Raw genomic sequence first — 12,668 nt, forward strand, 5'->3', positions numbered from 1 at the left:
CCTAGTGTTTTGAGACGCTGAATAGTATTAGAAAAAGAATGCTGACACTTCCTTTTCCCAAAAGGTACGGCAGGATTCATTTCTAGTTTGAGTTTGAGTGTTTAAGTCACTTTTGTAATCTCATTATTTGAGTAAAGTGTTGTTAAGGTGATTTTTGAATGATATTTCCTATGCAGATTTAATGGGGTGAAATAGCAAAGCCAGAGGTTAGGACACTCAGACATTATTTTGTCATAGGCGAATGATGAACCTAACTGGTCTTTTAGCTACTTACACACTTTCTCACATGCTATGTAGTTTGAACTTGGTTGGGTAATTTTTCTAGGAGCAAACAGGAAGTCTGACTAGCATTGCTTGATCTTTTGCTCTGACTGCTAATGTGCCAACATTATAGCAGGAAAACCCTGATCTCATAGAATAATGATGAGAAAATGCCTGAAGAGAGAAAGGAAGAAGAGGAAATCTCGGTATGAAGTTGCCAAAAAGAGAACTAATATAGTCTAAAGTGAACAAAGACAATGTGGGCTGCAACATGTGTGTTGGGAAGTGATGTGTTGCTTTTGAGCCACAGTGTTAATAAAAGGCCTTGCTCACACAGTTGTAAATGAGATGAAGCATATGTGGGTTGGAAGCCCACTGTCAGGCACTGTGGACCTAGTAATGTCACAGTTCTGGTCAAGCATTCACTTTTTACTCTAACCCACAGGTGTTCTTAGCATTGACTGTATTTTGGAGTCAGGGAGGGAAGCTCTGAAAACTAGGAACTTCTGGAATGTGTTCCCAACAGTAGAGCCAGGGAGTGTCTTAGCCTTTACACAGAGGCCAGGGTAAAGAGTAGTGTTAGATTATATTCATGTTACTTGAAAATTGTGGTTGTTTAGCCTGTGGCTATAGCTCAGTGGTAGAGCCCTTTCTTGGCAAGTTAGAAGCCCTGGGTTCACTCTGCAGCATTGCAAAAATGTGACTGTGCTTTCAACTTTATGTATTTTAGACCCTCCCAGAAAAGAAAGTTAGGTATAAATGACATAGAAGAAAAAGCAAGCAGAAGGTCAACCTCTTAATGAGAAAACACCTTCCATGAGTATGTGTGTGTGTGCATGTGTGTGTGTATAAAATATATATTATATAATATTCTATTATATAATAGAATTTGGGGAAATAAGTTTATAAAACACTTTCCTACCATTTTAACAATTTATTCATATGGTTTTGATAAATATAAGTGCAGACATCTATATGGTCAATGTTTTATGCTTCCATGAATAACTAGTTTCTTCTTAATCATGTCCACAGATAAGTATTTGGATGTAAATCGCTATCTTTGCTAGTATAATCAGTGGTTACATATGCCTTTGAAGAATGAAATTGTCTGATAACTTTCCCCTGCATTGACATTACCACCTGGCTTCTTAATTTGATCAGACTTAGAGAAACCAATATTTAAATTGAATCACATCAACTCGGAAGTCAATATAATAAAGTAAAATTTTGACAAATATATTTTTTAATTGTGTAGGACTCACTAGAATTAGGATGATGATCGAATAAATTGATTAGGACTCTAATCATTTGAGTTAAAATGTTGAGATATATCTAATTCTTGTTTAAGGCAACATCCAGTTAAAATATCAGAAGTATCACTGGTGATGATAAATAACAGATTTTAGTGTGCTTTATGTTAGAACACTTTAGTCAGGTTTAGTTCAAAAGTAAGTCAAATTTATAGGAAGATGTAGTAGTTTGGTATAAGCTAAGAGATAGAAGGAGAATTTAGTGATAATACTGTCAAGTAAATAGATATCCTTATTCTTCTTTAAATTGTGATTATTCTCCCCAAATTAAAAAGTTTCTGTCTACTTAAGTTCTGTTTTTGATTGTGTGAGTGAATATGTGTTTCTGTATGGTGTGTGTGTGTGTGTGTGTGTGTGTGTGTGTGTCATATACAGGTGTGTATGGGTTTTAAACACTGGTATGTGAACATGGAGGCCACAGCGGGACATTGGGTGTCCTGCTCTAGCACTCTCCAGCTTATTCCTCTGAGACAGGGTCTCTCAGTGAACCTAAGGCTGTGCTGACAGCACCACCAACCTTCCTGTTTCTACCTCATCTCTCCAGTCTGCGGTTACAGTCTGGAATATTTTGTTAACCGTGGGTTCTAGTGATGCAAGTTCAGCTTCTTGTGGTCATAGAGCAAGCATTCCTCCCCACTGAGCCATACACCCCCCCAACCTTACCATTTACTTTAGTAGGTTTTGTATAGTTTCCATCATCAAACAATTTGGGAAAGTTCTTGAGCTCACTATAAAGAAGCACACAGATAGAGATTTCCTTCTTGATAGGCAGATTTAATCACTGTGAGAAAAAGGAAAAAAAGAAAAAAAGAAAAAGGAAGATGAGGAAAGGGGGGGGGGAGCTCTGCTCCTGAAATAGAATGGATGAGAAAGGTGGCATTTCATTGAATATCTTTTAAAGTTGAAAACATGGAGAAAGCTATTTAATTTACACATTTAGGTCATGTGTCTGCCACCACCTAAAAGTCAGTAAAAATCATGATGGCATGCACACCTTTAATCCCAGCACTCGGGAGGCAGAGGCAGGTGGATCTCTGTGAGTTCACGGCCAGCCTGGTCTACAAAGCGAGTCCAGGACAGCCAAGGCTAACACAGAGAAACCCTGTCTCAAAAAACAAAAAACAAAAAACAAAAACAAAAACAAACCTTTTAACAATCTATGAACAATGCCTTTGACATGAAATACATTGATCACTGATGTCAGTATTGTAAAATATTATGTTGTAAATAGAAAATATATTTTGGTAAAATATAAAATGAAGCAAAGCTATGAAAGAATATTTTAAGCATGAGTAACATATATGTCAAAATTAAGTAAAAACCTAGTGTATCTGAGACAGTGGATTTTGTCTTGCATTCTTAGTTAGCCCACTATGACAAGTACCCAGATTTGGTACTTGGCTACTTGGCAGTGATATGCTGTGTTTGTATCAGGATGAAAAATTCAAGTGATTTCAAGTAAGGGTTTGGATATTGCTCTTTTTCTGCTATGACTTAGGGATGCTTTCTTTGGATTAGAGGTGCTTAGTTCTGGCAAATTAACCTTTGATCTTTTAGGGTGTGTAATAAGACAGCACATAGTCTAAGCCTTAGGATTATACCTCTTTTCAATGATTTTATTGCCAGTTCCCTGGCTGTGTGACTGTGGGCATGCCTGTTAACTGTTGTGGACTTTATTTTCTAATCTGTAAAATGGGGTGAATAATGCCTGTATTATTAAATGGCAAATGGAGATTACAGGAGATGCTTAGTTCAGTGCCTGGCACATAGTAAGCGCTCAATAAATCATTGCTATTATTATTATTATAATATAAATAAGTTATGTATATTAGAACATGATACTTTATATTGGAATTTTTTAATATTGAATTTCCTTCAAAATAAGATATTCATGATGGTTTTTAAAGAAATAAGAAATATATTTTAATATCTTTAATATTTTTCCTTGTTTGCTTATAAGGGACACCTGAAATAAGTCCCTTATTTCTGCAGTAATTTTTTTACACTGTGCTTATAACGTGATTACTATTGTATGATCTTTATTTACCTGGTAATTAGAGGTAGTAACTTTTTGATATGAGTGTGTTCCTGTTGTCCTGAAAATAATCTAGCTGCTTAAATTCATCTTAAAGATAATTAAGGCACTCTGATATAGGGAGTGATAATAAATCGGTATAGAATACATTCTTGACCACCAAATTTTATGCTAAGTTTCCTTTCAAAGAACTGTGCAAGTCAAAGTGTTCTTACTAGGCAGGAAAGAGTCTTTATAACTGACTTCTGAACTTTTTGGTAATTCATACATTTATCATGGCATTCAGAAATTTTTAAGTAGTGGTATTCAGTAAGTAGGGTATTCATAAGACTCTAGTACTAAGTTTTTCAAGCTACATATCTTTCATTGGCTCAATTACATTTTACCGTACTGCCTACTAGTATTACTATAGTGGCCTTCCATCAAAAACCTTTGTTTTATCTTGAAATATTTATTATATTGGGTACTGTATGTTTGGCTGTATGTGCTTAGTAGCCTTGGCTACTTAGAACCTCTCTGCATGGCTATCATCATCCTAGGTTCTGATTTACTTATTTCCTTGTCAGAAGACCCACAATGACTGCCCATCATCTCCTTGTCAGCTATTTGATTTTTAAGTCATCAGTCCTTCCCAGTATACCTTACTAGTTTTGACTGCTTGAATTATCTTCTGTTCAACACGTGTGCCAATTTTGTTTTCCTGGGCCTTATATTAGTCATAAAGAATTTCAGACTATCTCCTATGGCTACTACTTAAGTTTTAGTTAGCGAGATCAGAACTTTACATATATTTTTTTATTCATGAGGTGGCCCTACCAAATTATAATCATTTTCCCTGTCTCTGTGCATGCTCAGACTATAGGAGTATATTTTGTTTTTCACTTAAAATACCCTTGTCCTTCTTTTCCGTTTTAGTAAAAGAGATGCTGGGGTCATATAGGTCTGTGTGATGGTTTGATTATCTTTGAATGTAATATCAACACCATAATCTTCAAGTCTTTCAATATTACCTATATTTCTAAATGTGGCCTTCTAATTTCTAAGATCGGGCCTTTCTGTTTTTCAGTATATATAACAGGTCTTCTAGGTTCCACAAACAATACCTTCAATGACTGGACTTCCCTCATATTACACTATCCTTACTTTCTAGTCTCTGGCCTGAATCATCTCTAGTGCTTGTATTTTCTGAACTGTCCAGTATGCTAGAGTTATAAAAAGTCTTAAGTTTTCTAATAGTTTTATCACTACTTAAAGTTAAGCCTTATCTTTCACAGTCCAGAGTTACAAATTTCACATCTTCTCTAGTCCCAATCATGCAGTATTTCCTATTTCCAGGACTTCTAGAGTCCATTTATTTCATAGCATCCAAATGTAGCTTTTCCAGTGTCTTGTACTATATTTTTCAATTATCCTATCTATTAATGTCTTCTAAATCTTGCTTTCACAGTATCTTTTTTAAAAAATCAGTTATTAGACATATATATATATATATATATATATATAATCTATTATGATTACTCTCATCCCTATCCTTGCCAATCTCCTTTTCCATGTCAATCTTCATCCTCACTATAAATCCTTTCTCATGTCATAACTTTTTGTTTTGTGACTCACTAAGTTTAGCCAGAGCCATCCATGTGACCATGGACGTGGTCCTCATCTATAATTGACAAGCCCAGTCTTGGAACAGGCTCAGTAAAGATAGCTTCATCTATTGTGAGTTCATAATAGCAATGACTGTGTCATGCCCAGAATATAACATTTCCTTGCCCTTTTCCTATCACCCAGCTCTTGCATTTCTTTTTTCTGTATTCTGCTATTTTAACTCCATTTATTTATTTATTCATTCATTCACTTTACCTCCTGATTACAGCCCCCCATTTCCTCCCAGTCATCCCTTTCACAACCCTACCTCCTTCTCCCCTCTCTTTATCTTCAGAGAAGCAGGTGTTTCCTTATGGTGGTCCTAGGCTCTTACATTATTTTAAGTACTGTAATGTCTTTTTATTGCCCAGTTTTTCCCTGACCCAAGTCATTCAACATCGTCAAGAGCTCTCCTTTCCCAATATCCAAGTGTTCTATTATTCTTAACCTTAACTAGATCTTTTAACATCTAGATCTCTTAATAGCTACGATTGCCAGTATCATTTAAATTTAATTCTTATAAATTATTCCATTTTCTGACAGGACTATGGCAATATTAAGGTTTTTTTTTTTAATTGTGTTTCAATTGGTAGGGTTTTTGAATATGTGATTTATAAATGTCCAGGTCCTTTGTTCTCCATAGATACTATTCTTTAGGGGTTTGAAAATGTAAGATTGCAATGTCTCTAATACCAAAGACTTCTAGTGTATAGTTTTTAGTATCAAATACTCCAACATTCAGTACTCCCAAAGTCTTTAATGTCCAGAGTAACCAATGTCTTCAAAATCCAAGCCTTCCAGTGTCTTCAAAACTCTTGTGCTTAATGATGTTTCCAATATCTAGGGTTTCCAGTGGCGCTAGTATCAAGGTCTTCCAACATCTCCAGGTCTTCCAGAAACTGCAAGTCTTCCAACAATTTCAAGGTCTTCCAGACAATCCTGATCTTCCAGAAAATGCATGTCTTCCAGACAGCACATGTCTTCCAACATCCTCCAGGTCTTCCAGTAAATCCAGTCTTCCACAGAATCTAGATCTTCCCATGAAATCTCCGTCTTCCAGAAAAATCCACGTCTTCCAGGAAAATCCAAGTCTTCCAGAATAATCCACGTCTTCCAGGAAAGTCCACATCTTCCAGGAAAGTCCACGTCTTCCAGAGAAAATTCATGTCTTCCAGAAGAATCCATGTCTTCCTAAAAAATCCATGTCTTCCAGTGCAATCCACGTCTTCCAGAAAAAAAATGGTGTCTTCCACAAAATCCAAGTCTTCCAGAAAAATATCCAGGTCTTCAGCTAGTCCATGTCTTCCAGAAAATTCAGTGTCTTCCAGTGAATCTACGTCTTCCAGTCAATCCAAGTCTTCCAAAAAAAAATTCAGGTCTTCCAGGTAATTTGTGTCTTCCACCAGTTCAAGTCTTCCTGAAGTTTATGTCTTCCACAAACTCCAGGTCTTCCCACAGATCCATGTCTTCCTGGAAATTTATGTCTTCCAATAACCTCCTGGTCTTCCAGCCAAGATATGTCTTCCTGAAGACGTATGTCTTCCTGAAGATTAGTGTCTTCCAGAAGATCGATGTCTTCCAGAAAATTCGTGTCTTCCTGGAACTTTCCAAGTCTTCCACATATCCATGTCTTCCAAACAATCCTGGTATTCTGAAAAATTCAAGTCTTCCAGAAAAATCCAAGTCTTCCCAATATCAGTGTCTTCCAGTAATCTCCTGGTCTTCCATCCTATCCACATCTTCCAGAAAATCTTTGTCTTCCATCAAATCCATAGCTTCCAGGAAATCCATGTCTTCCAGATAATCCATGTCTTCCTGAAAATCCATGTCTTCCTAAAAATCTAAGTCTTCCTGAAAATCCACGTCCTCCCAAAAATCCAAGTCTTCCTGAAAATCCACATCTTCCTGAAAATCCATGTCTTCCCAAAAATCCAAGTCTTCCTGAAAATCCACGTCTTCCTGAAAATCCAAGTCTTCCTGAAAATCCACGTCTTCCCGAAAATCCAAGTCTTCCTGAAAATCCACGTCTTCCCAAAAATCCAAGGCTTCCAGGAAATCCATGTCTTCCAGATAATCCAAGTCTTCCTGAAAATTCACGTCTTCCCAAAAATCAAAGTCTTCCTGAAAATCCACGTCCTCCCAAAAATCCAAGTCTTCCTGAAAATCCACGTCTTCCCAGAAATCCAGGTCTTCCTGAAAATCCACGTCTTCCCGAAAATCCAAGTCTTCCTGAAAATCCACGTCTTCCCAAAAATCCAAGTCTTCCTGAAAATCCACGTCTTCCCGAAAATCCAAGGCTTCCTGAAAATCGACGTCTTCCCAAAAATCCAAGGCTTCCTGAAAATCCACGTCTTCCCAGAAATCCAGGTCTTCCTGAAAATCCACGTCTTCCCGAAAATCCAAGTCTTCCTGAAAATCGACGTCTTCCCAAAAATCCAAGTCTTCCTGAAAATCCATGTCTTTCCAAAAATCCAAGTCTTCCTGAAAATCGACGTCTTCCCGAAAATCCAAGGCTTCCTGAAAATCCATGTCTTTCCAAAAATCCAAGTCTTCCTGAAAATCGACGTCTTCCCAAAAATCCAAGTCTTCCTGAAAATCCATGTCTTCCCAAAAATCCAAGTCTTCCTGAAAATCGACGTCTTCCCAAAAATCCAAGTCTTCCTGAAAATCCATGTCTTCCCAAAAATCCAAGTCTTCCTGAAAATCCACATCTTCCCAAAAATCCAAGACTTCCTGAAAATCCACATCTTCCCGAAAATCCAAGTCTTCCTGAAAATCCACATCTTCCCGAAAATCCAAGTCTTCCTGAAAATCCATGTCTTCCCAAAAATCCAAGTCTTCCTGAAAATCCACGTCTTCCCAAAAATCCAAGTCTTCCTGAAAATCTACGTCTTCCCAAAAATCTCCGTCTTCCCAAAAATCAATGTCTTCGGAAAAATCCATGTCTTCCTGCAAATCCATGTCTTCCCAAAAATCTCAATCTTCCCCAAAATCAATGTCTTCCAAGGAGTACACGTCTTCCTAACCTCCAGGTCTTCCAGCATCTCCAGGGCTTCCAGCATCTGCCTGTCTTCCAGCATCTCCACATCTTCCAGTATCTTTTGTCTTCCAACATCTTCAGGTCTTCCTACAACTACCCAGTCTTCCATCAACAGGCTCAACATCTGCGCCTTCCTGTGTCTCCAGTGTATCGGTTTTCTGACATTCAGGTTTTCCGGTGTCTGCCGTATCCAGGTATTGAAAGTTGTTTCATAGTTTATTTTTTCCCCAATATTTTCCTAGTTTGGGGATTTTCAAATCAAGTTGTTTTCATCTAAGCTTTTCAGGGTACAGATATTTTTAGATTAACCTCTCAAATTAATTATTCCTGCTTTTAATAGAATTAGTTTCAAAATATTTAATAGCATATTACCTCTTACAGACTAAGTTTTGTGGGTGAACAGTAGTATTTGTTTGAAATTTTTTGATATTGAGAAATGTATTTTTTTATAACTGTTAAGGATTATGTTAAGAAAAAGGCTTTATAAAATTGATACAGTAATTTTACAGTTTTGGTTATGATTGTAGTTTTGATAGTCAACTATGCTTAAGCACAAGTAAAATTTTCTTTCAATGAGCAAATTTTGTACTTAGACACTATATCTTTATAATATAGGAAAAAATAACAGTATATATTTGTCTATTTTGCCTGTTTTTAATATTTGTTCTTATGTGGTAATAACAATTAATAATAATAATAATAATAATAATAATAATAATAATAATAATAATAATGCATAGCATTTGCTGTGTCCAGGCACCGTTCTAAGATCCTCACATGCATCAACTCATTTAATTGTCACAACCCATTGAGATAGGAGTTCTTATTATCTCTGTTTTATACATGAAGGAACTGGTATATAGGGGTGAAATACCTTGTCCAGAGGACACAGCTAGTTAATTTGAAAGAGCTAGAATTGAACCCAGCTAGTCTATTCCTAGAATCCATGATCCTACCACTCTGTTCTTTATTGTATCTGACAGTGAAAATCAATATACACTGAGGGGAACTAAAGCTTGTTGTTTCCCACATTGTGTGTATAATATTAAAAGATATCCTGTGCACACAATATGGAAAAATATCCTGTACACCTGTCGTTGTCAGAACCTTATTTGTATTAACAGATTCTCCCTTCATCAAGCTATTTTATCCCCTTGCTCATGTATGTGAAAGTAGGTGTGAATATTTCCTGTTACCAAGTTTGACAGGAAGGATACTGTGAAATACTGAGTTCATAGACACCTTCATTTAGAATCACAGTCCCAGCTTCATGCTTTGAATTTTAATGCTTGGAAATTTAACTTCCCCTTCCACTTTAATATCTTCTCACTCACCATTCTCCAGTCTCAACCATACTATCAAGATCACTTACTATTAGTTTGTTTTTGATCTCCAGGCTCTTCCTGCTACTGCAAATATCATTGACTTCCTGGGTTCCTGACCACTGCCTTGTATCCACCTAATGGTAACTACAATTTAAATCCCAGGATGCTGAGATAGAGAGCTCTTTTTTGGTTCTGTAATTCTCAGCTCTCCTCAGGCACTTCTAGCAATGCTCCTACTTAAGTCTCTGGCTGGTATGAAAAACATGAAAGCCATATAATGAAGTTATAGTCAGACAAGTAATATCTGAAGATTTACAGTCATCTCTGCGATAGTAAAAAGTAACAACAACAACGGAAGTAGCAATACTATTTGAATTAGACTTGGCAAGATGCTATCACTTCATTTATTCATCCATCCATTCATTCAATAAATATTTATTGAGCGCCAAATTTGTGCCAGGCATTTTAATGGAGCTTCAAATTATTTGTAAGTTGCATATAAAGTACAGATAAGTAATTATCAGTTGGGATAAGGGCATGTAGAAAAAGTAAATATAGGATGTTGTGAGAGTTTTTAAAGTAAAGAAGAGCACATCCTCAGTAGTAAAATTCATGCTGATACTGAAGAACCTATACTTGGGTGTTACAGTAAGCTTGTGATTTAGACAACATGGGTGATTTCATATCAGTTTTACCTAATTAAAGTAATGGCTATGTCTTTAAGGTGTTGTTTGAGCTTCTTTTTTTCCTTCACTGTTTCATTCTGCCTTAATCAGGAACATAGAAAACTTGTACTTTTTAACTTTCGTTTGAAGCATTTTATCCAAGTTGTTTTAAATGTGGATAATGCAAGCTGGTGTGGTGGCATATGCCTGTAATCTCAGCATTCTATGGAGTAAATCAGGCAAATTGAGAGTTCAAGTCTAGGTTGGCTCACTTAACAGGATCTTGTCTCATAAAAAGGCAGATATGTTTTATATTGCCATGATGGTCAGGTTCTTAGTTAAGGCATTGGACTCAAAAAAAGATAATTCATATATAATGATGTTCCTCATACGTAATGGCTATAAAACAATGAGGAAAACTCACTAGACTGTGTGTATGTGTGCATTCATGTATATATGTGCACATTACTGTTTGTGAGTACACCTGGACATGTGTATGCATGTGGAAACCAGAGACGACTTTGAATGATGTTTTTCAGAAGCTGTCTGCCTTAATTTTGTTTGTTTTGATCCAAGGTCTCTCACTAGCCTAGAGTTTTCCAAATAGACTAGGGTAATTGGCCCCAGGTGTCCATATGTCTCAGCCTCCCCAGTGCTGGAATTTTAAGGTCACACCACTACATCTAGACTTGTAAAAATATAACTCATATTTATAAGGCATGTAGTTTACTGGCTGAGTTACCTCCTCAACCACTGGTTCTAGCTTTAAGGAATGAATAAGTAAATGTGTTATATATAATATTTATCATTAAAATACTTATGGTCTGTGCATTCTACAATTCTAGTTTAAAAATCAGCTTAATAGTATAAAGAATGGCTGCAGCTCTATTTAAATAGATGATCAAAGACAAATGGCCATTAGAGAACGTGAACTGATTATCAAAGGGTAAGAAGGATATGTGTGTTTTTTCTTTATATTTTTTACTGTTTGACCCAAATGTTCTTATCATGCAAATATACCTTATGTTGAAGAAAAACGTTTTAAAAGTTGTATACAAAGTTTATTATTTACTCATCTTTTAAAATGTACATGTAACTAAGTTTTATTACAATACTTTAAAATATAAAGAAACAAAGTGAAATGACATATTCTCAAATTATCTAAATTCTCACAGAAAATAATTATAAAGATTTTAGGGTATGTTCCTTCAGAATATTCAGTATTTATCTTTTTTTTCCAAAATGTACTGATTCCACTATGTAATCTATTTTTCACTTAATATATTATAAATTTCCACAGTTGTAAACAGTGCATTTATGGCATGATTTTAATCTACTGTATATTTATTTTATATCTTTTTAGTAGACATTAAGTTCCTTGTAACATTTTAGTATTATTAAAACAAGTTGTGATAAGCATATGTACAGTTGAGTTGTGTAGCACCCAAACTGTATCATGTTACATTGCAGTTCGATATATACTTATGTGACAACTTGCTTATACATTTAAAATAAATAATTAAAATGAGAAGTTACTGAGTCAAACATTGTTAGTTGCATTGTGCTTTATCACATAAAAAAATTACAAGTAATCTAGGTGCCAAAAATTGGAGATGGTTAAGAAAAAAAATCTAAGTAAGATATTTTCCAGTGGTGCCAGTTTATATATGGAAGAACATTTACTGAGACTGTATTACATTCACAAGGTGTTAGCAATAAGAGGAGCAGTCATATAAAATATATGTAATATTCATAGCTTTTAGATGGGGAACCGCATATGTATGTTCGGAAAATGAACCCAAATATACATCCTACAATGTTAGCAGAAATAGTTCCAAAAGGAGGCCAGGCTGTGCTTATACTTATTTGTATTTAAAGAAATGATGTCATTAAAATACCTGCCACACAAGCAGAATGCCATGAGTTTAGATTCCCAGCACCTACATAAAAATGACAGTGTCTATCTGAAGCCCAATTTTGAAGGAGGGTGGTAGAGATAGACAGATCATTGGGGCTCCCCAGCCAGTCAGTCTAGCAGGTTCTGTGAGTTCATTAAGAGACCTGTCTTTAAAAGTAACATGGAACTTAATCATAGAAGATGCTGGAAATGCAAGTGTGTATACATGCATGTGTATCTGCAAGCACATGTACACATACTTACATAAACATATATACCCTCACACACAAATACATGCTTATGGTAAATGGTTAATAAGGGTAGTGATACATAGAGTAAAAATTGGAAACATTTGGTTTCTAACACCACTGCATGGAGGTAGCTATTATTATTTGACTCATCTTAATGTTTTCTTTATTAATGTCCTATTGTTGAGTGTTTCACAAAATAGGATTATTATATAAATAGAAAATCATTTTGTAGTGCATCAA

The 12,668-nt window shown here is 35.7% G+C and overlaps 2 pseudogenes; both read right to left on the reverse strand.

Annotated features, from left to right (window-relative positions):
- Window positions 1–6,945: 6,945 nt before the first annotated feature.
- LOC127185473 (cerebellar degeneration-related antigen 1-like) lies at window positions 6,946–7,707 on the reverse strand (annotated as a pseudogene).
- Window positions 7,708–7,739: 32 nt separating this feature from the next.
- Window positions 7,740–8,414, reverse strand: LOC127185474 (cerebellar degeneration-related antigen 1-like; annotated as a pseudogene).
- Window positions 8,415–12,668: the final 4,254 nt, after the last annotated feature.

The sequence above is a fragment of the Acomys russatus genome, chromosome X (genome assembly GCF_903995435.1).
Source record: "Acomys russatus chromosome X, mAcoRus1.1, whole genome shotgun sequence".
In the NCBI taxonomy this organism is placed as follows: Eukaryota; Metazoa; Chordata; class Mammalia; order Rodentia; family Muridae; genus Acomys; species Acomys russatus.